At 46.8% G+C, this 23,416-nt stretch overlaps 1 protein-coding gene across 1 annotated transcript in view; it reads left to right on the forward strand.

The window, feature by feature from the left end:
- The first annotated feature begins 1,180 nt into the window (after positions 1-1,180).
- The window catches only part of LPP (LIM domain containing preferred translocation partner in lipoma), a 337,577-nt gene continuing 315,341 nt past the window's right edge, over positions 1,181-23,416 (forward strand). The window contains exon 1 of the mRNA XM_031043045.2: positions 1,181-1,284. The gene's annotated coding sequence lies outside the window, so the exon portion shown is untranslated. The remainder of the gene's footprint in view (positions 1,285-23,416) is intronic.

Raw genomic sequence — 23,416 nt, forward strand, 5'->3', positions numbered from 1 at the left:
ATCCCTCAGGAGGGGGGAATTTAGCACCTCTGGTACAGAGGGCCAATGCAGGATACCAAATCAACCACAAACGGGGCACTTGTACTGGGGACTGAATTTGGGATATGTCACGCTTCCCCTGCTGTGGGGCCTGCTGGGGAAGGAGTGGTATCTCCTAGGGTCTCCAATTAACCAGAGCTCCTGGGAAAATCTGGGAGTGCACTTGCTTGTTTTAGACACTTTGGCAGCCAGGCAAAAGGGTAGGGAGGCCGAACCACAACTCTGTACTCCAGCTTCTAAAGTCTTTTAGGCACTTAATGTCCTTTTTTGGGTCCTTATGGGCAAACTTTACCTCCTGGGGCTGTCAAGCAGTGACCAGGGCATTAAAGCTGGTAATGGGATCAGATTGGAAATATCTCCTGAAAGTACACAGCAAAGTCCTTTATTGTCAAAATGAAATAGATTTGAAGTGCCTAAAATCTCATCCAAAAATCTCTTTCCAAATGAGTAAGGCTTGGCAGCTCTCCCCTGTGCCTGAATGCAACATAACCCTCCTGTCTTCCCCTTCTCTTCAGGGCAAATGCAGATACCCAACAGCTACTTGAAGGGTAATATTCCATTAGAAAAACAATCACACTCAAACCCCAAATTATTTTAATAGCAGTCCTTATAAATGGCCACAAAGCAATCAAACAGAAAGGGATCGGAAAAGAGTTCCCTTCCCCCTCTCTTTAGTATGCTCGACAGGTTTTGCTTTGAATTTCTGAGTAGGCAACTGCTTTGTAACTCCGAGCACCTTTTACCTCTCCTCACCTTTTAAGGCACCTCGGCTGGGGAAGGACAGAGAATAAAGTTGCTTGGAAGAGCACCCAAAACGCCATAGGGAGCCTTGGACGAATCTTGTGTGAAAAGCCCAATACTGCAAGGCACGGTGCGCATTTCTGGGCCCAACAGCCCCCGAAGTCCCCGGGTTTCAGGGCAGGAGGGTGATGCCTAAAGGGTCAGGGTTGCCTCCAGCACCGTCGCGTCCCCTCGAGGTACCGATAGCTGCCGACCCACTCTGTGCGCACAGCGCAGCCCCCTCCTATCTCGCGGCCGCCCCGGCCCCGGCCCCAACCCCAACCCTTACATGGACAAATCTGCCTGCAGGGAAAGGCAGGAATTTGGGCCCTTGACGTCAGCCCCAGGCAGAGCGCGGCAGCCCGGCGGAGCGGGAGGCAGTGGCCGCCGCTTTCGCTTTTTTGTTTCGCGGCCGTCCAGCCGAGCTCGGGGCTGCCGCCCCCCTCTGACTGCACCCGACGGGAGGTAGGGGTCGAGCGGGGCGCGGAGTGGCCGGAGGGAGGGAGGAAGGAGGCGGGAGCGTTGCAGCCGGGGGGATGCAGAGGGGCACAGGAGGGGCTTCCCGGGAAGCCGAGGGAGGGATGCGAGGAGGCGGAGCGCGGGAGGGGCCGCCCGGTGGGACGCCGGGTGTGCGGCAGGCCGCTGGATGGGGGGACACGCGCATGGAGCACACTGCCGAGAGAACCAGCGGGGCAGCGGCGCATGGCGCGGAAGGGGCCGACGGGCGGAAGGGGCCGGCGGCGGGGCCGAGGGGCGGGCGCGGCGGGGCTGTCCCAGGCTCGGCCGTGGCACCGCCCCCCGCCCCACCTCCCCCCGCCGCCTCCGCCCGCTGCCGCCGCCGCGCTCGCCTCCGCTGCCTCCTCCCCCCGAGGTATTGTTGCAGATAATAACTTGCCCCCTTTCTCTCTTCCCCCGGTTCCCCCCCTCCGCCTGCTGAGGCAGCTGTGCAACAGCTGGAGCCCCCGGCCGGGGCGGGAAGCTCTGCCGGCCGCCCGGGGGGGCAGCGTCTGGCTCCTCCCTCCGCCTGGAGCGCTGGGGCTGTGGGGGCCCGGCCCGGTGCGAGCCCGGCAGCGGGGCGGGAGCAGCTCCCGGTTGCGGGGCAGAGAGAAACTTCCCGCGTACTTCCGCGGCAGCGCTGAACGCCTTCCTGCTGCGCGCCGGGGGGGGGCTGCCCGCGGGCCGGGGTTCCGTAGGGCTCGGCGGGGCGGTGCGGTGCTGCCAGCCGCAGGTGCACCTGGCCCGGGCTGAGGCTGCTTCCAACCATCCAACCATCCATCCCTCCCGCGGCGGCTGCAGCTCTGCCGCGCCGCAACTTGCGCCTTCCGGCCCCTGGCTCTGTGCTAAATAACTAGTTGAGTAAAGCCCTCGCAGCTTTTTATACGCCAGGGGAGGTTCACCCTCCCCCAGCAGGGAAGGACGTAAAAGTTTTCTACACCCTTACGTCACCCAGGGCTTTTTTTGTTTGTTTGTTTTAAATATATATATATATTTTCCTCCTCCTTCTCTTGCTGTCCCCTTTTGAACAGGCAAATCTTATTCCTGCCATTGTTCGGGAGCACTCTCCACGCCCTGAGGCTGCACTGGGGAGAAGGCAGTGCTCCGGAGTAGGAGGTGTTGATGGAAAAACTCCTGTCATAATTGCTCTGGCTGCTGTACCTCGAGGTGCAGTTTGGCCCTGCCGGTGAAACAGACGAGCGTGGGATTCTCCTGCTTCATTTTGATTATCTTTCGTGTTTGTTTCTCTGTTTGTTTTCTGTGCCTCTACCAGTTGGTGCTGTGGCCCAGTTGTTTTTTTTGGGTTGGTTTCCTGTGTGGTGTTTTATTGTTTTGCTAGGTGACTGATACATGAAAGCTTTAAGAGCTTGTGGGAGCTACCAGGTCAGCTAATGTGTCTGACTGCACATCCACAACACTTTGGCCCCATGTGTACAAAGTGGGTTTGGCCCATCTGAAATGCAGGGTGTCATATGGAAGTGTTCAGTTTTTTGAAACAGTCTGGATTTGTTCAATTTCTTTATTTCCTCATTTACCTTTTCAATTTGTTCTTCTACGTTCCAGGAGTGATTTTTTCAGGGCAAGATGTGAGAGTGAGTGGGGAGTCGCTGGATATATGGAGCTGGGTGATACAGCAAATGCTGGCTTACCAAGTAATTACAGATATGGGATATTAGGAAGGCAAGTAACTATGTGGAGCTGGGGAACAGGATGCAGCATGTCAGCTTTCTATTAACAGTGCAGCTGTGTTCATGTGGGGAAATGATGGTCACTGTCCTGTCTGTAAGCCAGGCTGCTGTGCAGCAGCACAGCTTGGGGGTGTGAGGGACTTTTTGGTTATCCCCATCCTTGCTGCAGCAGGCCTGGTGCAGCAAGGCTTAATAATGTTCTGGAATATATGATTTCCTTTGGGAAATATTTCAGTCTACAGATAAAGATTACTGTTGAAAAATTCTCTCTGCCCATTGGCTCACTCCATTTCCCCCATGCCCACTCCACGACCTTTCATTTTATCACTCCTCTATTTATTAGCTATGTTATTCCCCTCTTTCAGTTGTTTAGCCTTTGTTGGAGCCCTTTTCTGGGAAGGGCTGGCAGCAGGTGACAGTGAGTGGTGGCCATAGAACCACCTGGCAGTGATCCTCTACCCTCAGTGTCAAATCCTGCCTGCAGCTGCATTTGAGATGCTGGTGCTGCTAATAAGGGCTTCAGGCCTGTTGCCCTCTTGTTGTTGAGTTTCATATATGGTTTTCCTTTGGTTGTTTTCTTCAGTTTTTCTGTCTGAATCAGCTTATGTTGGTTGTTTTTGGGAAAAGTTGCCAGGTCAGGGACATCTGACCTGGTGTCCAGGATAGTGGCAGCACTGTGTCCCCATCAATAATGGTGCTGGGGGCTTTCTTGCTGTTAGATGTCCTCTGGACCATATGGGCTCTTTTCCTAGCCCTGCAGTTGGAGCATATTATAGGTTGCTGAAGATTAAAGGCTTTTTGGGGGTCTCTTGGCTGAAGAAAGGTGTCTTGTAGTTGATAAGCCCTTTTCCCAGAAATAAGTCCCACCATGTGCGTGCTGTGTGGAGGCCATGAGCATGTTGGCCATGTGTCCCATGTTGCCAGCAGTCCCAGTCAGAGGTGTGCAGCCCTTATATGCTGCTGGGTAAACTCCTGGGTGGAAATGAAAGACACACCCAGGAGAATGAAGCTAAAACTGTGTCTCATAGAAGCTCTTGTAGGTACAGCTCCAAACTGCTATGAATTGCTGTTATGCAGTCTCCATGGTGCCTGGGTCGGTGGGCATTACTGCTGTTGTCACTGTGCAGATGTCTCCTTCATGCCCTGATTGCCCATTGTGGTTGGTGCTGGCTGGGCAGAGAGGCTGGTACCATGCTGGGAGAGAAGCTCCAATTCCTGTTTCACCAAGGTGAGATTTTTCACCTTTGGAAGCATGTTTGAAGATCAGCCTGGATGTTGGGCAGGATGCTGGTGAACATGCCTGTCTTGGTGCAGGCTCTAGCTCTGTGAGTCCAGTCCTCTTCTGCAGACACTGCACAAGCAGCTGCTGAGCTTTAGGGGGTAAAAGTACTGAATGATGTTTGCAATGTGCTGTGAAAACAGGGCAAATCAGTAAAAACCTATCTCTAGACTGGTGGGCCAGGAATGGTTTCCAGATCCTGTATCTGGACAGTCATGGTTAGGGTACAGAAAATCCCAGGTTCCCATGCTTTTTAGCTGCCCTGTCTCACGGAAATTTACAGAACACATAAAATCTCAGAGTTGCATTGCTCTAACACTGTCTTCAGCTGTGCTATGTTAGTGAGAGGTAGTGGGCTTTGTTTTACCAGAATGAGAAACTGGTGCAGTGTAATTCATAAAATCATAGAATAGTTAGGGTTGGAAAGGACCTTAAGATCATCTAGTTCCAACCCACCTGCCACAGGCAGGGACACCTCACACTAAACCATGTCACCCAAGGCTCTGTCCAGCCTGGCCTTGAACACTGCCAGGGATGGAGCATTCACAGCTTCCCTGGGCAACCCATTCCAGTACCTCACCATCCTTACAGGAAATAACTTCTTCCTTATATCTAATCTAAACTTCCCGTGTTTGAGTTTGAATCTGTTACCTCTTGTCCTGTCACTACAGTCCCTAATGAATAGTCCCTCACCAGAATCCCTGTAGGCCCCCTTCAGATACTGGCAGGCTGCTCTGAGGTCTCCATGCAGCCTTCTCTTCTCCAGGCTGAAGAGCCCCAACTTTCTCAGCCTGTCTTCATATGGGAGGTGCTCCAGTCCCCTGATCATCCTTGTGGCCCCTCTGGACTTGTTCCAACAGTTCCATGTCCTTTTTATGTTGACACCAGAACTGCACACAATACTCCAAGTGAGGTCTCATGAGAGTAGAGTAGAGGGGCAGGATCACCTCCTTCAACCTACTGGTCAGGCTCCTTTTGATGTAGCCTAGGATGCAGTTGGCTTTCTGGGCTGTGAACGCACACTGCAGCTGCCTCTTGTTAAGTTTCTCATCAACCATCACCCCCATGTCCTTCTCTGCAGGGCTGCTCTGAATCTCTTCTCTGCCCAACCTGTAGCTGTGCCTGGGATTGCTCTGACCCAGGTGTAGGACCTTGCACTTGTCATGGTTAAACTTCATAAGGTTGGCATCAGCCCACCTTATTAAAGTTTTTAAATAACTCATTCAAGCTTTTAAATAACGTAAGGGCAGATTCAGAGATGTATCCCTTGCCAAAGCAGTTGTTTCTCTATAATGTTCAGGGCTGAAGCTGTAGAGCTGGACTAGTGAATTTTGCAGGACAACCAATAGTGTCAGCTACAGTATCAGTGGGTCTGGAGAGCTTTTGAATATATATAATGAACATCTGTATGTATTTTTAATTATGACTTGTAGTATAAATTATGGTGTGGGGATTCATAGTCAGAGTGGAGACACCACTCGCTTAATTTCAAAGCCAGAATGTTGTTAAAATCCCTGCTTGTGTTCATTGGTATAATGTCTAACTACAAAACTTGAAAGAACTCCATAATGATCAATGAAGCATGGTGTATCCAGTTTTGGAGAAGGATAGTAAAAAAGGTGGGAAGCTGAAAAACCTGAGCAAGTTTGACCAGTGGGATAGTTCCTACACAAAGGACACGTGTTAAAAGGGTGTCACAGAAACAGCGAGTACTATGGGAAACGGTTCTCTGTTCCTTTATACCAATGCAAGCCAAGATGAAAGAGTCTGATTCAAAATTAACTAAATTAAGTGCTTTCTCATGTAACTAAATGGTGCCATTTATCATGGAGTATGTTTCTGAGGACAAGAATTTAGCCAAGTCTGCAAAGGAGATGGACAGTTGTTTGAATGTCAGGTACATTCAGAGTTATATCAGCTAATGGTGGTGCCTCTTGTATTGTAAACATCTAATTGGAAAGAAGAGACTCTTTTTGTGCAGGTTTCTCTGAAACATCTCTTGCTGACTGTAGCTAGAGGAAAGCACTACCTTGGGTGGATGACAAATTGTTCGCAAGAAGACAGTTTCCACGTGTCTGTGGAAACATAGACCCTCAGGGTGCCGCAGTGGTCTCTCTATTCCTTTGCCCATCACGGTTGTGTGAACAATGCATCCTTAGTGACATTTTGTTGTTGTCAAGCTTCTGAAAGCCTGGCCCACACGTCTCTGCCTTTCTTGGAATAAACTCTTCCAGCCCTAATGTGGCTCTGGGCAGCAGGCAGCAGCCCCATGCTCTGCTTCAGCTGGCCCTGAGCCATGCTGGGTTTTGCCTTTGGCTGGTTGTCCATGGTCTTCCTGGTGCAGTCTGTGGCAGCCCTGGTAATTCCTTCAGGTGGAGGGAAGTCCATGGGGATGCATGGAAGGGCTTCAAAGATGACATTTGGATGATAAAGAAATGTTTGTTTCCTTTATGTACATCTATACTTTTTGGGTATGTTACTGTTTTGATGGAGAGAAGCCTTCAGGGAAGCAAGATGAACACCAAGTCTGTGTGGCCAGCCAGAAGTCAGAGATTCAGCATCTGTTTGCTGTGTGCTCATGTGAGCAATAAAGAGATGCTTTTCCTTGCTTTCTGTCCTCTGCAGCCTGCTTTCCTACCCTGGTAGCTTCATCATCTGCCCTCGCTCTTGCTGTCATAGCAGGGTAATTCTGCTAAAAGCTAGAGAGCTTACTGGAACTGCAGCCATGCTTTGAAAGGGAGCAAAAGTGGAGGAGATGGAAACCATAGCTTATCTGAGGATGTGGGTTATCTGAGGGACAGTTTCACAAGGAACAATACCTTTAAAAGAGTGTGGGTTATAAGCAGGAAAACACAGGATTTCAAATAACTATGAACAGCGGTTCCAGTGGAGAGATTGGAGGTAAGGTGGAGAGATTGGCTTTCACACGTGCATTGGGATGCTGGAGGGAGAGCATTAGTAAAGCCTGAAGAACTCTATGTTTTCCTCTCTTTAATATAGGGAGCTTTTTGTTTTGTAAAATAGAAACAAACAGAGAAAAGAAAACAACAAATCAAACCGAAAACCACAGACCAGAAAAACCCCACAAAGTTTAAAAGCTTTTTGAGATTTTGTGCCTGCCTGAGAATTGGGGGTTAGGAGGGTGTAGGGCTTGGCTCTTTCTCTTCCTCCTGCTTCTGGGCACGCCAGGTAGGGCTCACAATGTTTCCAATCCAAATGTGAAAAAAACCTCAGACCTGCTACCCACACTTAATTGTTGTGATTAAGGTTACCGGTAGAGACACCTCAGTGCAGATTCTGCTTTCATCTCAAAGAGCTGGTTTCGATCACGTTCTGAGCAACTGTAAGAGCTGGTGTAAAAAATGTATTTTTTAAGTTGCTGTCAGCAAGTCTCTGTCATTTTAGACTATCAATATCTGTTGTTGGGATCTGTGGGTAACAGTGACACAGGTGTGAGTCACTCAGAAGCACTCCCAAACTATCGCAGTATGCTCAGGAAAGGACAGCAAACACCAATGGAGTTGTGGGTTGCTGATGACCTTTTCTTGGAAAAAGTTATGGGTGTTTGAGTGTTGCAGGCTATTAAGGAGCATGTTTTGTGTTGCCCTTCAGCCCATAAGGGAACATTGTAACACAGTGATTCTTCAGTAATCCAATAAATTGTTTCATTTAGTTTGGGGGGCCTGAGATGCTGACAGAAAAGCTGACTTCTACCATCTTCATTTCTGTGTGATAGCCTATCAGCCCTCTTTTGGGTTTCCAGACCTGGCTGGGAGGGATTCTCTTTTGTGCCTAAAGTGTGTTATGCACTTGAGCATCCTCTAAGTAGGTGCCATTCAGAACTTGGCTGCTTTCCTCTTCTTGCTACTGCTGCCCAGTGATGCTTCAAAGCAGGCAAATTTCTGCCAAGTCTTAGATGATTGTGCCACCAGTGGAATAGTTAGTTGAGATTTAATATGGCCATTATCTTTAGGTAATAAAGTATCAACTAACGTGCCATAACTGTCTTGTTTAATGTCTATTAAAAACCCCCACATACTTCATGCACTGGGTGAAATTTAATAGAAGTTCATCTAAGCATTTATTGCTTATGTAGTTTAAAAATAAGTTGATCTCCGCAGTTGGTAACAGGCACTGAAGATTTAATTAACATTTAGTAAATTACCCTGTTAGCTCTGAGCTACACAGCCAGGTTTTGTTTATGCATGAATTTGTAACTTGCCCCCTGCTCCCCTTTTAGGGCAGTGGATCTATGGTAGGAAGCTGCAGTCATCTCCTCCCTCTGCTCATGCTCCTGATCTCTTCTCCAGCTGGAGAGCCTTTGCCAAGGCTGTGCAACTGTGCTGTAATGCTGCTGAGGAACCAGGACCCAGCTGTTTTATTGTGGGGCCAGACTGGCCACCTAGGTGAAAGCAGTCAGGATGGAGGAGTCAGACAGATCATGATGCAGACCTTGAAGAGGGGGCTATGGAACACACTGGGGTGGGTAGGGGTGCACTGCATGATGGAATAAGAGAGGTCCATCTCCAAATCTTAGTTAAGTATAACACAGCAAATTTGAAATATCTCCTCTAGAGCTTTTTTTAGCAGTGTGGTTGGCTGTGAGAAGCTCAGGTTGGTGAGGGTTTTCTGTGTGATTTTGTTCTGTTTTGTTCATTTGTTAATTTTTTTTTTTAAAGAAACTTGTGGCAATTTACAGGTGACATGCAAGCAGTCCAGTAGCAGCTGCTGTATTCATTGTACCCCAACTGTAGTGACTGATGTCTCGGTAACATGCACGTGTATTCATCTTTGCTGTGCTCTATGCATGTACCCTATGGAGCTCTGTCTCTTTCAGCAGTTTTTTACCTCACCTTGCCAGACTTGAATTACTCTATTTAATGAGGCAAGCCTGAATGAAAGCGAGGAGTCTCCCAGACAGTGTGTGGCTTGCAGTGTCTGGGTTGGGAGAGTGATTGGATTAGCAGCTGATAAGTGGTTGTAATGCCAGCTGCTGCATCTCCCCTGCCTTGCTTGCCTGGATCTCCGCAGTGTTCCTGTTTCAGCTCGGCCTGAAGGAGATCAGCTGGCTTGAATCTAGCACACCTCATCTCTTGAAGCAGAGACTTGATTTGCTTTTCATGGGTTTGGGCAAATCTTGAGAGATACTTCAAGCTATTACTGTGGCCAAGACAAGCCTTTAATCTGGATTTTGCAAGAGAACCATATAGTGATTGCAACAGCCATGTGGCAGTCCTGTAGTTAATTACAAGCAGTGAACTTGATTAAAAGAATGGTGTTAGGGTTGCAGAGTCCAAGTGCTTCAAAGCTATGAAATGCCAGCATTAAAGTCATTGATGAAACCTTAATTTGGCTTCCCCTACAAGTGGGTATTATGATATAGCCACTTAATTACCAGAGTACCTAACTCTTTTTGGCCAGAATGGAAGGTGGTACTTAATGAACTTAACTCAGTTTCTTTTATTTTTATAGAATCATAGAATAGTTAGGGTTGGAAAGGACCTCAAGATCATCTAGTTATAACCCCCCTGCCATGGGCAGAGACACCTCACACTAAACCGTATCACCCAAGGCTCTGTCCAACCTGGCCTTGAACACTGCCAGGGATGGAGCATTCACAGCTTCCCTAGGCAATCCATTCCAGTGTCTTACCACCCTCACAGTAAAGAACTTCCTCCTTATATCCAGACTAAACATCCCCTGTTTAAGTTTTAACCCATTACCTCTTGTCCTATCACTACAGTCTCTAATGAACAGTCTCTCCCCAGCATCCCTATAGCCCCCCTTCAGATACTGGTAGGCTGCTCTGAGGTCTCCATGCAGCCTTCTCTTCTCCAGGCTGAAGAGCCCCAACTTTCTCAGTCTGTCTTCATATGGGAGGTGCTCCAGTCCCCTGATCATCCTTGTGGCCCCTCTGGACTTGTTCCAACAGTTCCATGTCCTTTTTATGTTGAGGACACCAGAACTGCACACAATAGTCCAAGTAAGGTCTCATGAGAGCAGAGTAGAGGGGCAGGATCACCTCCTTTGTCCTGCTGGTCATGCTCCTTTTGATGCAGTCCAGGATACGGTTGGCTTTCTGGGCTGTGAGGACACACTGCAGCTGCCTCTTGTTTGTTTTCTCATCAATCAATACACTCCCAAGTCCTTCTCCACAGGGCTGCTCTGAATCTCTTCTCTGCCCAACCTGTAGCTGTGCCTGGGATTGCTCTGACCCAGGTGTAGGACCTTGCACTTGTCATGGTTAAACTTCATAAAGTTGGCATCAGCCCGCCTCACAAGCATGTCAAGGTCCCTCTGGACGGCATTCCTTCCCTCCAGCTTATCAACAGAACCACACAGCTTGGTGTCATTGGCAAATTTACTGAGAGCACAGTCAATCCCAGTGTCCATGTCATGGACAAAAATTTTGAACAAGACCAATCTCAACACTGATCACTGAGGGATACCGCTCACTAATGCAGTCTGTGGCCCCAAGCCTTATTTACTATCTACTACTCAGATTTGGGACTGAAGGTGGAATTATTAATTGCCTTTTGTGCTGTTTTGGAGTGCAATCTTGGAAGGACTGTGCCTTGCCAAGGTGATGGAAAATTATTCTTGCCTACTTACTGATGGGATTGGAGAGGAGTGAGGCTGGGAGTCGTGTTGTCATTGACACTGAAATCTAGGAGAAAAAAACCCTAGTTATACGAAGGTTATTACCTTTAGTTTGCAGTCATAATCAGAGAAATTGTAGAATCATAGAATGGTTAGGGATGGAACCCCCCCTACCATGGGCAGACACCGTCCACTAGACCAGGTTGCTCCAAGCTCAGTCCAACCTGGCCTTGAACACTGCCAGGGATGGGGCAGCCACAGCTTCTCTGGGCAACCTGTTCAGTGTCTCACTACCCTCACAGTAAAGAATCTTGTACATCTTCCACTTACATCTCCAGCTCCCCCTACTATGTGTATGTATATTCCTCTCCTTTAATGAAAAAATTGAATCTTGGGCTACAAATACTAAGACAAACAGTATTTCAGCACCAGACAGTCTTATGTTCCAGAACTTCACAGTGTGCTTGCTTACCAGTATGGCACGTGCATGCTCAGTCCATTAACCTGGGAGTGTGTTTTATGCCAGCTTGGTTTATACCAGAGATGCTTGAGAAGAATTGTTTGTAATTAGACTGAATTTAGCATGTTTTCTACCCAACTCTGGAGATTACTCTGAACTGTTTATTGTAGTTATGCCAATCTTTCAGTCCATCTCCCCCATCTTTTCTGCTTTTACTTGCTTCTTAAGCATTATCATCATCATCCTTGACTGCGGGGCAAGGCCTGTACTTCTCTTGCATGGGTATTGAAATGCCTAGCTTAGTATAGAAGCTGGTCTTTACCTCTGGCATTTAGAAACCAGGGCAGCATAATGCTGTTGAAACTGAAGAGTGGTAGTGGGGAGGTCCAGGAATGAGCCACAAAAAATTGAGGTTAAGGTCCAGATGGTATTTATGTATAAAAACGTATTTCAGTGAGTAGAATAAAGGGTAAATGGGTATTTCATATTGTCAGCTGGATACTTCCTAAGTGGCTTGTTTTCCAGTGTACAATAAGACTGCCATTTTTAGGGTAGTTTAATCTTGCTTTAAAGTTGTGGTGGTTTTCTATCATTTCTGATCCTGCAGGCTATTTTTTGGGAGAATGAGAATTATGCCCTCCTTAGCACAGTTCCACCTCGATGCTTTTTCAGATAATCCATTTCCTTCTTGGGTTCCTTGGGATGCACAGAGCTGAGCTTGGAAAACACAGCATTGCATCTTTGCCATTTAAGGAGGGCTTGGTGAACCTTCTGCATAAGTGTATGAGTAATCCAGCTGAACTCTCTGCAGCTGCTTGTGCCCTAAAGATAAGCAAGTATTTAAATGCTGTCCTGTACCTAAGTCCTGATTTGCTCCCAAGGTAGACAGATGGGGAAAAAATTATAGGCAAAAGCGTTAAAGTTACCTGGGAAGATGTCTGGCTTTTTTTCTTCTGAAACAGTGCTGTAGCATGTAGTGACTGTGGCCCTGCTGTAATGAAGAGTCAGCCTCATACAGTGCAGAAGATCATACTGTGCGTGAAGCAGACAAGTTGCAAGCCTTTATCAGGTCCATTAATTCATGAACCATGGGGCAGAAGCATATTTTGTATGTTCGGAATAATGTCTTGGACCTCCATGTTGCTGTTGGATGAATGCAGTGTTCTTGGCATGTAATGCCTCTTTGAGTGTCTCCCTCTGCATATGAGATTTGGGAGTGAGGCCAGAGCAGCAGGTGAACTTAAAACAATATAAATGAGCATGGCTTTCCAAGGCACTCCACCCACCCAGGTATTCAAAGAGTCTAGGTGAAAGGATGGCAGCTTACAGAGTGCCTGTGCTTCTCCTTCCATGGCTTGGCATAGTGTGTTTTGCTCTGCTGTGTGGGAGAGCTGTGAACTCGAGGTGTGCGGAGGCTAGGAAAGTCAGTGGAGAAGTTTTTAAGGATTGCATCGTAGAGAGGGAGGAGAAAGAGCTACAAGAGCAGAGCTCGTTGCCTTACTACACACAAGGATCCCTGTAGGGTATGTTCATTTGTAAGTTATTTTGCATTAAGTTAGCTCCCATCCTCTCACTGCATACATAACCTAAGGGCAGTGCTCTATGGTTACTGTTTTTACAGGTGGGTATCGGATCTTTCTGAGGGTGCAGGGCAGATGGGTTGGCACCTTTGCACCTCCTGGTATATGGCCTAGCTGTGATGTACCGTGGAGTGAAAAAGAGAGGATTCATGCTATGTGAATGAATTAATTATCTGTGCTGGCAGAGCAGCACCCTGTCTAGGGTCAGGGCCCTCATTGGGCTGTCATCCACATATCCAAGCTACCCTGGTTCCCTGGATGCCATAGTCCAGGCCTCCATTCTGCATGCATTTGTGTGCATGAAGTGATGTTTTAGGTCTTGGGTCACGTGTTCATTTGCAAGAAGTCCTGGTGAAAACTCCAGTTTTGTTGTGTTCAGGGCAGCTGTCTGCCTGTGAGGATGTAGTAAGGCACAAGCAACCTTATGTTTTTTGCAGTGGCTGTTGATAAATTTCTTATGTCTCATATGATTTGATTCATACCTGATTAAGGGTGTGCCCAAATTCACAGGTGGAGCTGGATGTACAAAGATAGCTGTGTATTACCAGAAAGTCCCACATTGGTTCATCTGGTTTAGTTCCAGGTGTCTTGGTAGATGCACCTGCTTGGATGGGAATATTTTCCATGTGTTTTAGTTACACACACCCTACCTGATGTGTAATGGAACTGGTTTTGGATGCTCTTGATCTCTAGAACAAGATGAGACCTATCTATCTAAGGAAATCTGGGTATGGTATTGGTATGCTCCTGGGCTCCTGTTTGTCCTTCTCTTTTTTTTACTTCTATATCCCATGGGTGTTTTCTTGTGTTGTCCATATCTCTATATTTGACCTGTAGCATTGTGGGCTGAGCCTGCCACTTGTTCTGCTACCCAAAGGGGAGTAGTGAGTCTGCCAAACCAGGTATGTTGGAGTCCTGTGAGCCTGAGCAGAGAGTGGAGGCTGCACTTGTGAAGCAGCATCTGAGTATGAGTTGCTCCTGCCTCAGGAGATGAAGATAAACCAGAGAATGGCAACAGAAGAGCAGAGCAATTGACTTGGGGACATAGAGGCTGATTATAAGGGAAGATGAAAAGGATGTAAAAAGTGTGTGTTAGCAAAATGTGACTAAGATGGAGACCTGATAAGTATTGAAATATGTCTGCAGAGAGAAGGGGGGGAGCAGTAGCTTCTGGCAGGGCAAAACTATGTCTAGGACTTGCAACTTGGTGCAAAGCAATTCTGAGTCACGGGAACATACAGATCCTGTGGCCCTGCCATCACAAGCCATTGCCACTTATAATCCCTTTAGCAAAGGTGCTTGGTTCCATCTGAAACTTATTTGGGCTCTTCCCTGTCTTTCCTGAGGAATTTGTCTCCCCTATGGCTGTTATCACTGTTGTTTCTGAGCTGTGCGTGTTTGCGGTCTCATTCCTCAGCCCTTACTCACAGGAGGCCTGTGTGGGAGGGAGGGACACCCAAAAGAAATGTGAAACTTGATGAAAAGTCCCTTGCCACAAAGAATTTGGGTGGCTGATCTGCTGCAGCTTGGCATCTGGGAGCCTGCCTGAGATCTGTGGGTTGAGAGTCTGTGACCTGCAGCCCTGGTGGGGCTCCAGGGAGTGGGATGGAAGCTTGAGAAAAAGTGGGTTTCTCCCACAAAGATCAACCCATGTGGCATTTGGGGGCTCCCAGCAAAGTCGCAGTAGCACAGCTTGTTAACAAGGCTCAGTTGTGCAACTGGATGGGGTAAAGTGAAGGAGGGGAGAGGTATGACTCATTAAATTAGCAGTGACCAGAAGTAGGCTGTAAGCTATAGGTGATACTTTGTTCTTCCGTCCTAGCTTCACACAGTAAAATCCGGTGGGGGAGATACAGCCATATGTGCAAATACAGTATGTGGGTTTGGGTCTCAGTCCAGCATTCACATCCATAAATAGGTCAGCCCCTTCGTTATGATAGCATTTATGTAGACTTCACAAACATGAACCGACTAATCCCAGCAGATGTTTGGCAGCCTCCTGTGCCCACAAGGAAGTTAAATATCATTGCCCTTTGCTAGGGAGATGCCCAGGATTTGGATAACACCTGCTGGAAGAGCCCATCTGTGCTGGTGGGTGTTCATGGCTGTGTGGGCCCAGTTCTGAGGAGCACTCACTGCCACTACACTGGGCTGGTCTGACATTAGCTCATGCTGCCTTCAGTTGTGCAAAGGGCCAGGCTGTGTTTTTATTGAAATCAAAGACAGAATTTCCTTTAGTTTTTGAGGAGAAATGGGATTTAGCTGTGTTTGCATGCTCACACTTTATTAAAATCCAATTGAAAGGAGGGAACTGTGGATTTTGCTTGCTGCTTGCCATTGTCTGCATGCTGATGTGCTCACCTCTTTGTTGATGGAAGGCATGATGTTCCTGCCTGGCCTGAATCCTTTGCTTGCCTGGTTGATTCTCTTTCCCTAAAGTGAACATTTAGTTGCAAGCTCCATGATACATCTGAGGTCAAGCAAGTTACTTGGATGTGTGTTGCTGAAGTAGCACTTTATCTTGGAGTTGTCTTTAGACCCTGCATTGCAATTCCTGTCCTGACTGCTCCTGCTCCATCCCACCATGAGGTGTAGCCCCAGCAAGCTGCCAGAAAAAAAACAGTGAGGACCAAGGAAATGACAATAACTTTGCCTGTACAGAGTATTCAGAGATTTTGGGTAATTTTGCAGCCTTTTTCACTCGGAGTTTTCTCAGTGCTGCATGGGTCAAAGCTTTGCCGTTTGGCTAACTTTCCAAAGAGAAATTGAAGCTGATGCACATCACAGAAGAGTGAAGAGGAAGGAAGGCATTTCTATGTCACTGTAGCCTTTAAGGTCCATATTCATCCTTTTGATTAAATTCAGCTGTGCAAGGTGGGGAAAAAACCTGGGAACCAGTCCTCTTTATATGTATCATTAGTGTCCAGACACCGGGTTTGCAAAGAGCAGCTGTGACCAAAACCAAGCTCCTGCTGCATCTATATATTTTTTTTTCTTTCCTTTGGTTGTTTGAAAGATGACTGGGATGCTTTAGACACTTGGCTTTCTTGTTCCAGAAGGGCTGAGGATTGTACTTGTTTCTCCTGGCATCTATTTCGTGCTCTGGCTTGATGGCTGTTCTGATTTTTCAGATAGAATTTATAAGGCTCCTGAGTGGAAGGAGAGGCAGCAGTAGATTAGTTCTGGATTACTAATAAATCAAGGACTTTTCTAGGTGTTTCCTCACTCAGGTCTTTGTCAGTCTCCGTTAAATATGGATGACAGTTACAGGTATGGGGGAGTGTTTCTGCCTTCTCCGTTAAAGCTTCCTGAAGTCCCCACGGGGCACAGATCCTACCAGTTTTTTGCCATTCAGCATCTTAAGGAGAAGCCTTGGTGTCTTCTGCAATGATGGAGGCTGTGAACCACTTCTCCTCTCCCTCGTCACTCTGAACCTGCTGTGGTCACTCTGCGTATACCTAATGTGTGCATCTGACTTTGCCTGTGCTGCCAGCTGTTGCTGGCTGGCCTTTTTGTCTGCATTAGTTTAATTGAGTGAGGAGCTTGCAGGAAAAGCTGTTCATTCCCCTGGTAACGGTGCTTGACAATCAGAAGTTATTTTGGGGTGAAGGACTGGTACAGATTTGTTTTCCTTGGCTGCAGATCTGTAGCCTGTAATAGTTTCTCACTCATCTGAGCTGAGGTTGACTTGCTTTGCCACTAATTAAAAGGCAAAAGAATATGCAGTCCTCTCCAAAATAATTACCATCTTCAGTGAATGGAAGAAAACTCTGCTTGTTTCCCATTTGTTTTCAAATCCCTCCGTTTTGCTGCACTACCCTTGACCTGGCCACAGTGTACAGGAGGGCGTCAGCAGTGCCAGCAGCTCCATCCTGGTGCATGGGGGGTTTGTGCTGGAATCCCTTCTCTGCTTTTAGACCAAAAGGTAAATATAGGAAAAGCATGGAGTAATGAAAAATTTTATGAAACCTAATAGTTGCATTTGGGGCAGGGAGGATGTGTTTTCTCAGTTGGAAGCCAGCTAAAGGTGACTGAAGTGAGTGTGTGCACCCCATGTGCAGGAGCATGTTTTTATCTTGACTTTCTGTGGACTAAAAACCACCACCACCCAAAAAAGGTTTTGGCTACATTTGTGCTCACTACTGGGAACCCTGAATGCAGCATCTGGAGTTCCTAGGTAGCTTGGTTTCTGTCAGTAATTGGTTTCAGGTACACATTTACTTTGATCTGTGTGCTGTTCTGACAGTGGAAGGTGTCTTCTCCCCGTTTGCTTGACATCTGTGTTTGGCACATTTCTGTCACTATTGGAGGTGGGCATGGAGCTAGAGGAGAACAAAGGGTCTCCTCCTTTCTACTGGTCCTGAGTGGCTCTTGCCTTGCTCCTTATCTCTAGCATGAACTAGTATGGCAGGATTTTGGCCTCTGAGGTACCAGCTAGTGTAGTGGCAGCAGTCACAGGCTGAACATGCCTTTTCTCAGAGAAATGAGAAGGATAGATAGGGATAGACAGAAGACTCCCGGGACCAGGTTCAGAGGCTGGGGCAGGATCAATTCCATCCAAGGATGTGCCTAGTCTGCAGCTGAAGTGAGGTCATGGCAGCTGTGCCTGCTCACCTGTAATCTCCTCCTTTGCTTTGCTATCCTGGGTGTGAAAGCAGGTTGAGTTTGCTTTGCACAGGGAGCATTCCCAGAGTTGCTGTGCTCTGCTGCAGGTCCTGCAAGGAGTAGCAAAAAGGCTGTATTTTCTTAACCCGCCTGTTTCATGAGCCAGTATCTGGGTATGTCCTTAGTAACAGGTTTTTTTTTAATGCAGATCAAGTCCTATATTTTAATTGACTAAGAAAGAAGAATTTGAAGACCATATGAACCCATGACCTTAAGATAAACTGTTCCTTATTGAGTCCCTGAGCCCCTAATCTGTCCCTTCTTCTGAGAGTAGCGTGATTTAATCAGAGGTCAAGGTTTTGTCATCTTTGAGAGCCTCAGAAAAAGAGGGCAATGCGAGCTCGCTCTCCTCTGTCTTCCATGATTGCAGTCATTCTTGGCCTGTCAAGTTCCCATTGAGCTCACTGTGCTTGTCCTCAGTTCCTGGGTGATGGCTCTCTTGACCTTCTCTGGTCTCTGTGAATGTTGATGAAGGCTGGTGATCAAATCAGCTGTGTAGTAACTAGATACCTGCATGGCTACAGGCAAATGGCTTATGTGAGGCTGCTGTGAGCCTCTGTGTGCAATGTGCAGATTTGCAGGCTTGATAGGACATAGTGTTCACTTGCCAGCTCTTCCCACGCAGCCTCCCATGCAAGTCTCCTGTTTCTAGACTGAAGGCCAAGTGTGGTATCTCACGCAGCACTGCCTGGTCAGTCTTGGCCAGTGCTGACTTTCACCTGGCCACTGCTGTCTGAGATGTTGTGGTTGCTCATGGAGGTCCCTTCTCATTTTATTATCTGTTTCTTCGCAGGTGGTGACCAGGCACGTGGCTGTACCTCTTGTGATAGGTGCGGTATGAGTCTGGCTTCTCCCTCCTCCTCTCCCTTCCATCTTCCTGACTGCAGTCACTAATGCTCCTTGAGGCTGGCTGATGGCTGGCTTCGGAGCTGGTCTTGCTTACTTGTATGTTGGATGCTGACTTCCTTGTTACTGTGCCAAATCAGTCTTTGAAAATATCAGCTGGCAAGTCCTGGAGAGATCTTTGTCTCTGGAAGCTTTTGCAGTTCCTTTCTGTTTTCCCCATCACCAAGTGAAAAAATAAAAACACTTGACTTGGTAACATAAATGCTGGCTTCAGCGCTGGTGGCAAAATTCCTGCTGACAAGTTTAGTGTGGTGGGGTAGGAGTAGTTGAGGACAGGTATGATGATGGTGTTACGCTGTTAGGTACTTGTGTGAATCACACCAGCAAGATGGAAGAAGGTTGAAGAGGGCTTTCTTGGCCTCATGTGTTTTGTAGCCTTGGTGTAGTGTTGCGCAAACACATTGTAGCTAAAGTTTCAAATAAATGATATGTACCGTTCCAAAATACAGCACTTGGGTGCAGCAGGTTGGAGGATATCATGTGGCAAACTCTTGGAAGAACAGCCAAGTAAACCTTGTGCTGAGAAACCATCAGGTACATGGGAAGATGCTCTCTCTGTGAGTCCTGATGAGATCCAGTGCGGGTGCCGAGAGCTTTGTCATTGACAGCTTTGCTATTCTGCAAACCAAAAGCCTCTTTCTTTCCACTGAGATATGAGAGCACAGTCAAAGACACAGAACCAAATCATACAGGTCCAGGGGTGCAATTTTAGAGTCATTGTTGGTGCTGTAGGCAAATAATAAAGGAAATGTAGTGCAAGTCTAGCATACATACTTCTCCAGGCTGAGATAAAATGACATGGAGGGGCTAAAGCCTTTTTATATTTAAATTTTAAGGAAAGGTTTGCCTTTTCTTCCCATTGTCATGTACACTGGGGACCCTTGCTGTCCCCTTTTCTCTAGCTATTAGTGCCAGGCTGTGGCTTACACACCCCAGGGGTGGTGGTGGTGATGTTAAGGTGTCCTCTGGGGGAGAAGAAGGGCAGTGACTTTGTCTGCAGTGAAGGTCTAGTGGCTTTGTGTAATGGTACAGCATGTGTGTGTTACCTCACAGTGCAGCAAGGGCAGCACAGAGCACCATTGCTGTGATTCCTGCCCAGGATCAGAGGTTCCTTGTTGGTGAGCCAGTTTTCCCAGCACAGGGATAAGTGTAAAGTGTATCCTGAAACACTGCCTCTACTGGGATTTTTTTTTTTGTTTTGTTTTTTTGTATGTGTTTATTTTTTTGTGTGTTTGGTTTATTCGGTTTTTAATTATTCCCTTGGTGGTAAGAGCCAGATTCAATGAGGAGCCTGGCTTCCAGCTGAAGTTGAGTAAATTTAGGAACTAAACCAGCTTTTTAATGTATTTTCTGTATGTTTTGGATCCATCTATGATGGCAGTAATGGTACTTTCTTGTTCAAAAGACAGACGCATCCACAGGCATCTGTGGTTCTCCTAGTTTTGAAATGTAGCAAGAGCAGTTATTAAGGCTTGTCATAATTGCTCCAGATTTTTTTTTCTATATTTGGTACAAATGTGGGGGGTTTTGTTTGTGTGTTTGTTTTTTTATGTTGGGTTTTGTTGCCTTTTTCTTTTTTTTTTTTTTTTTTAAATGGATATGTTTCCTCAGCCTCTGGATCCAGCTGTTTGGAAAGAGGAACACTGAGAGACTTTTCCTTTTTTAATAAATGCTCATCCCACCAGAAGGTATTTGTTCCAAGGCTGAAACTGGGGGGCAGTTTGCTGTTAATGTATAAAAATGGAAGAAGTTAGCTAATGCTTGGTCGTCCTTGGAGGTGATTGGGAGGTAGGGGAAGGGCATTTTTAAACCAGAGATATACAGGTCCTGGCCAGTTGTGCTATTTTAAACATCATAATGGATTACAATGCTTTCAAAAGTACCAAACTTGATAGAGTGGGCACAGGAGTGGGGAATCTGGTTGACTACCAGTTATTTGTTGCTATTTTCAAATGATCTGGCCAAACCTGGATAAAACAGAAGCCTTGAACACAGAGACTGTCTGGTTATGTAAGCTCTACGTTCTAAAGGTTTCTTTGACATCTGGTTTTAAGAAGAGTGGTAAGAGAGCCTGCCATGGTGCCAAGTATTTAATTGTGGTGACACCCAAGCAAGCCTGGGGGAAGGTGACCTTGCATTCAAGTTTTGGCCATTTAAGACCCAAATGGTTAAAAGAACATGATCTTTTTATAGGAGAACTTTATAAAACAACAGAAGCACACACAAAAAAATGCTTTCTCTGCCCTAGGAGATTTCATATGTTCCATTGTGGTCTTGGTCACTGTTGGTCTGTTTTTCTTGTCCAAGCACCTGAAGACATGGGAGGTGTGTTCGGGCAGCATTCTGCTGGAGCTGCCTGGTGAGGATGGTTATTCCCTGGGAGGTGACGAGGAGCTGGGGTGGTGTAGTGGTGGCTTGGTTTTAGATTACAAAACATTATCCTTTGTTTGAAACTCAGGCTCTGATTCTGGGTGAGAACTTGATAATGAAATCAGTTATCCTACTTTGATCAAGAAGCTGGGGTGCATTGGAGTGAGAAAGTGAAACTGCTCCCTTCTTGCTGAAGGTCTGTCTGCAACCAGGCTTAGTGAAACACAAAGAGCAAATGGTGGGAGGAAGTTAAGAAAGAAAATTAGTGAGGCTATTGTGAAAATCTTCCATTTCCAGTAGTCTGAGGGAGTGTGAACAGTGTGAGGCTGGTAATCTGTGCTTGAAAATACAGGGTCCAATCCTAGTGTCAGTTTTAAGCATGTAAATCACAGGCAGCCCTGCTGGCAGCAATGGGGAGCTGCTGAAAAGTTTTCTGGCATAGATGTGCTGATTTTTCTCATTCCATTAGCCACCCTTCGTATGTAGCTGGTTTTGTGCATTTAAAGTAACGGGTGCGACATGACTGGTCCTGCTTTAGGGTTGGTCTTCAGCCATTGCCCAGTGGCTCTAGCTGGCAGTCAGTGGGGGTGGCTGCTGGGTAAGTAGGACTGTGTCACAGCTTCCTTTGCCACTGCTTAAATCTGTCCTGCCCCGAATGATTTTTTTTGTTTGTTATAATATAGCAGTCTCCATCTGGGAAAGCTGGATCCCATCACCTTTGGTGCTCCTGTGCTGCTGGAGTGGTCTCTCCTCCTTTCTTCCCCCTGCTGTCCTGCTGTGTTACCTTCCATCTTATTTTAGTCTCATTTTATGAACCCCAGGACAAACCTGAAAATCGAGTGTGACAGCAAAGATAAAAATTAGAGCCCTGGCCCTCACACCAGGTGTGCCAGTGCTGCAGGACCCTGGGGCTCATGTATGGCAATGCTTTAATGCCAGGCTTTACATCCTGCAGTGTGCAGGGCCTGCCAGTGAGTTTGCTCTTTTATGGGAGCTGATTTTCCCTATTGGTATTGACAGTCCATGCCACAGCCAGCATCAGCCTTCCTCCAATGTGAGTGCTGGACCAGGAGTTCGGAAGCGATAAGTCCCATTACAGCTAATTTTGACACATGAGGTTGTGGCAGATTTGGAAGTGGCTCCATGCTGAGTACAATACAGGAGGGGTGTGTGCTTCCTTGCAGATCAAAACTCACCGTTCGCATAGTTGCTGCTTTACACCAAAAGGCAGCAGGTGTACGTATTAGCTGTTGCTGTTTGTATTGATGGCTTTCTGAGCAGGTGCTGCTGCTGGCAGCAAAGCAGAGGAAATGTGTCTCCAGCTTTTGTTATACAGTATGATCTTTTTATTGGATAACTTCAGCAGCATACTTTTTAATTGAGTAGTTTAATTTCAATAAATAAAACCTGAGAAGCACAGAAGCAAACACAGAAAGCTGTTAGTCAGGACCAGATCCTACATGTATCAGTGCTCTGGGATAGAAAGTTGCATCCATGTCTTTGAGTGGCTGTGTTCAAGTGTAAAGCTATCCATGCATATAAGCTGAAATCTAAGTCAGAGCTGGACTCTGAATTGAGGTTTGCATGTAAGTAATCTGGTTTTTCCCATGTGTAAGGATGTTGAAATCTCAGAAGCTCCCTCTGTTCTGGTGGTGGCCAGAATGGCTAAGGATCAGGGCTCTTGAAGAGGAGGAGAAAATGTGAAATTTCTGAGTTGGGGACTTTGGCCAGGAAAAAGCAGATTTATTCATAGAATCATAGAGTCAGCTAGGTTGGAAAAGACCTTTAAGATCATCAAGTCTAACCATTACCCCAGCACTGCCAAGGCCATCACTACACCATGTTGCAAAGGGCCTCATCTATGTGGTTTTTGAACAATACAGGGATGGTGATTCCATCACTTCCCTAGTCAGCCTGTTCCAATGCCTGACTACCCTTTCAATGAAGAAATTTTTCCTAATATCCAATTTAAACTTACCCTGGCTCAGCTTGGGGCCGTTTCCTCTTGTCCTGTCACTTGTTGCTTGGGAAAAGAGATCAGCCACCTCTTCGCTTGTTGGCATAGTGTGGGGAACACACAAAAATGCATGTCAGAACAGGGCAGGCTTTTAAGTGTTTTTCATTTAAAATGAAAAGGTCAGATTGAATGGGGTTGTCATCTGGGGACCTGTATGTGCACCTGCCAATCATATGGGGGGGACACCCGTGTCAGTTCATGCTGATGGCTGACTTGCTGGGAGCTTGTCTGCGCTTAAAACTTGGTGACTGGAGCAGTTAAAATGACAAGTTTCCTTGTGGCAGTCAGGCTGGGCCATCTGCTCCACAAAGCAATGGGCATGAAGAATCCCAGTGTGAGGCTGTTTTATCCCAATTTAACTGGTGTTCACACTTGGGTTTCTACAAGTAAAGTCATACTAATTAAAAAGAATAAAAAATTAAAAAAGCTAAGCTCTGAATACTGGTAACGCTTTCAAGTGTAAAGGAGATTTCAAAGTGAATGCAACTTTCGAGTAGTCAGAAGAGCAGATGCCTTTCAGCCAGGCTGTTATGTGAG

The sequence above is a fragment of the Melopsittacus undulatus genome, chromosome 6 (genome assembly GCF_012275295.1).
Source record: "Melopsittacus undulatus isolate bMelUnd1 chromosome 6, bMelUnd1.mat.Z, whole genome shotgun sequence".
Taxonomy (NCBI): Eukaryota; Metazoa; Chordata; class Aves; order Psittaciformes; family Psittaculidae; genus Melopsittacus; species Melopsittacus undulatus.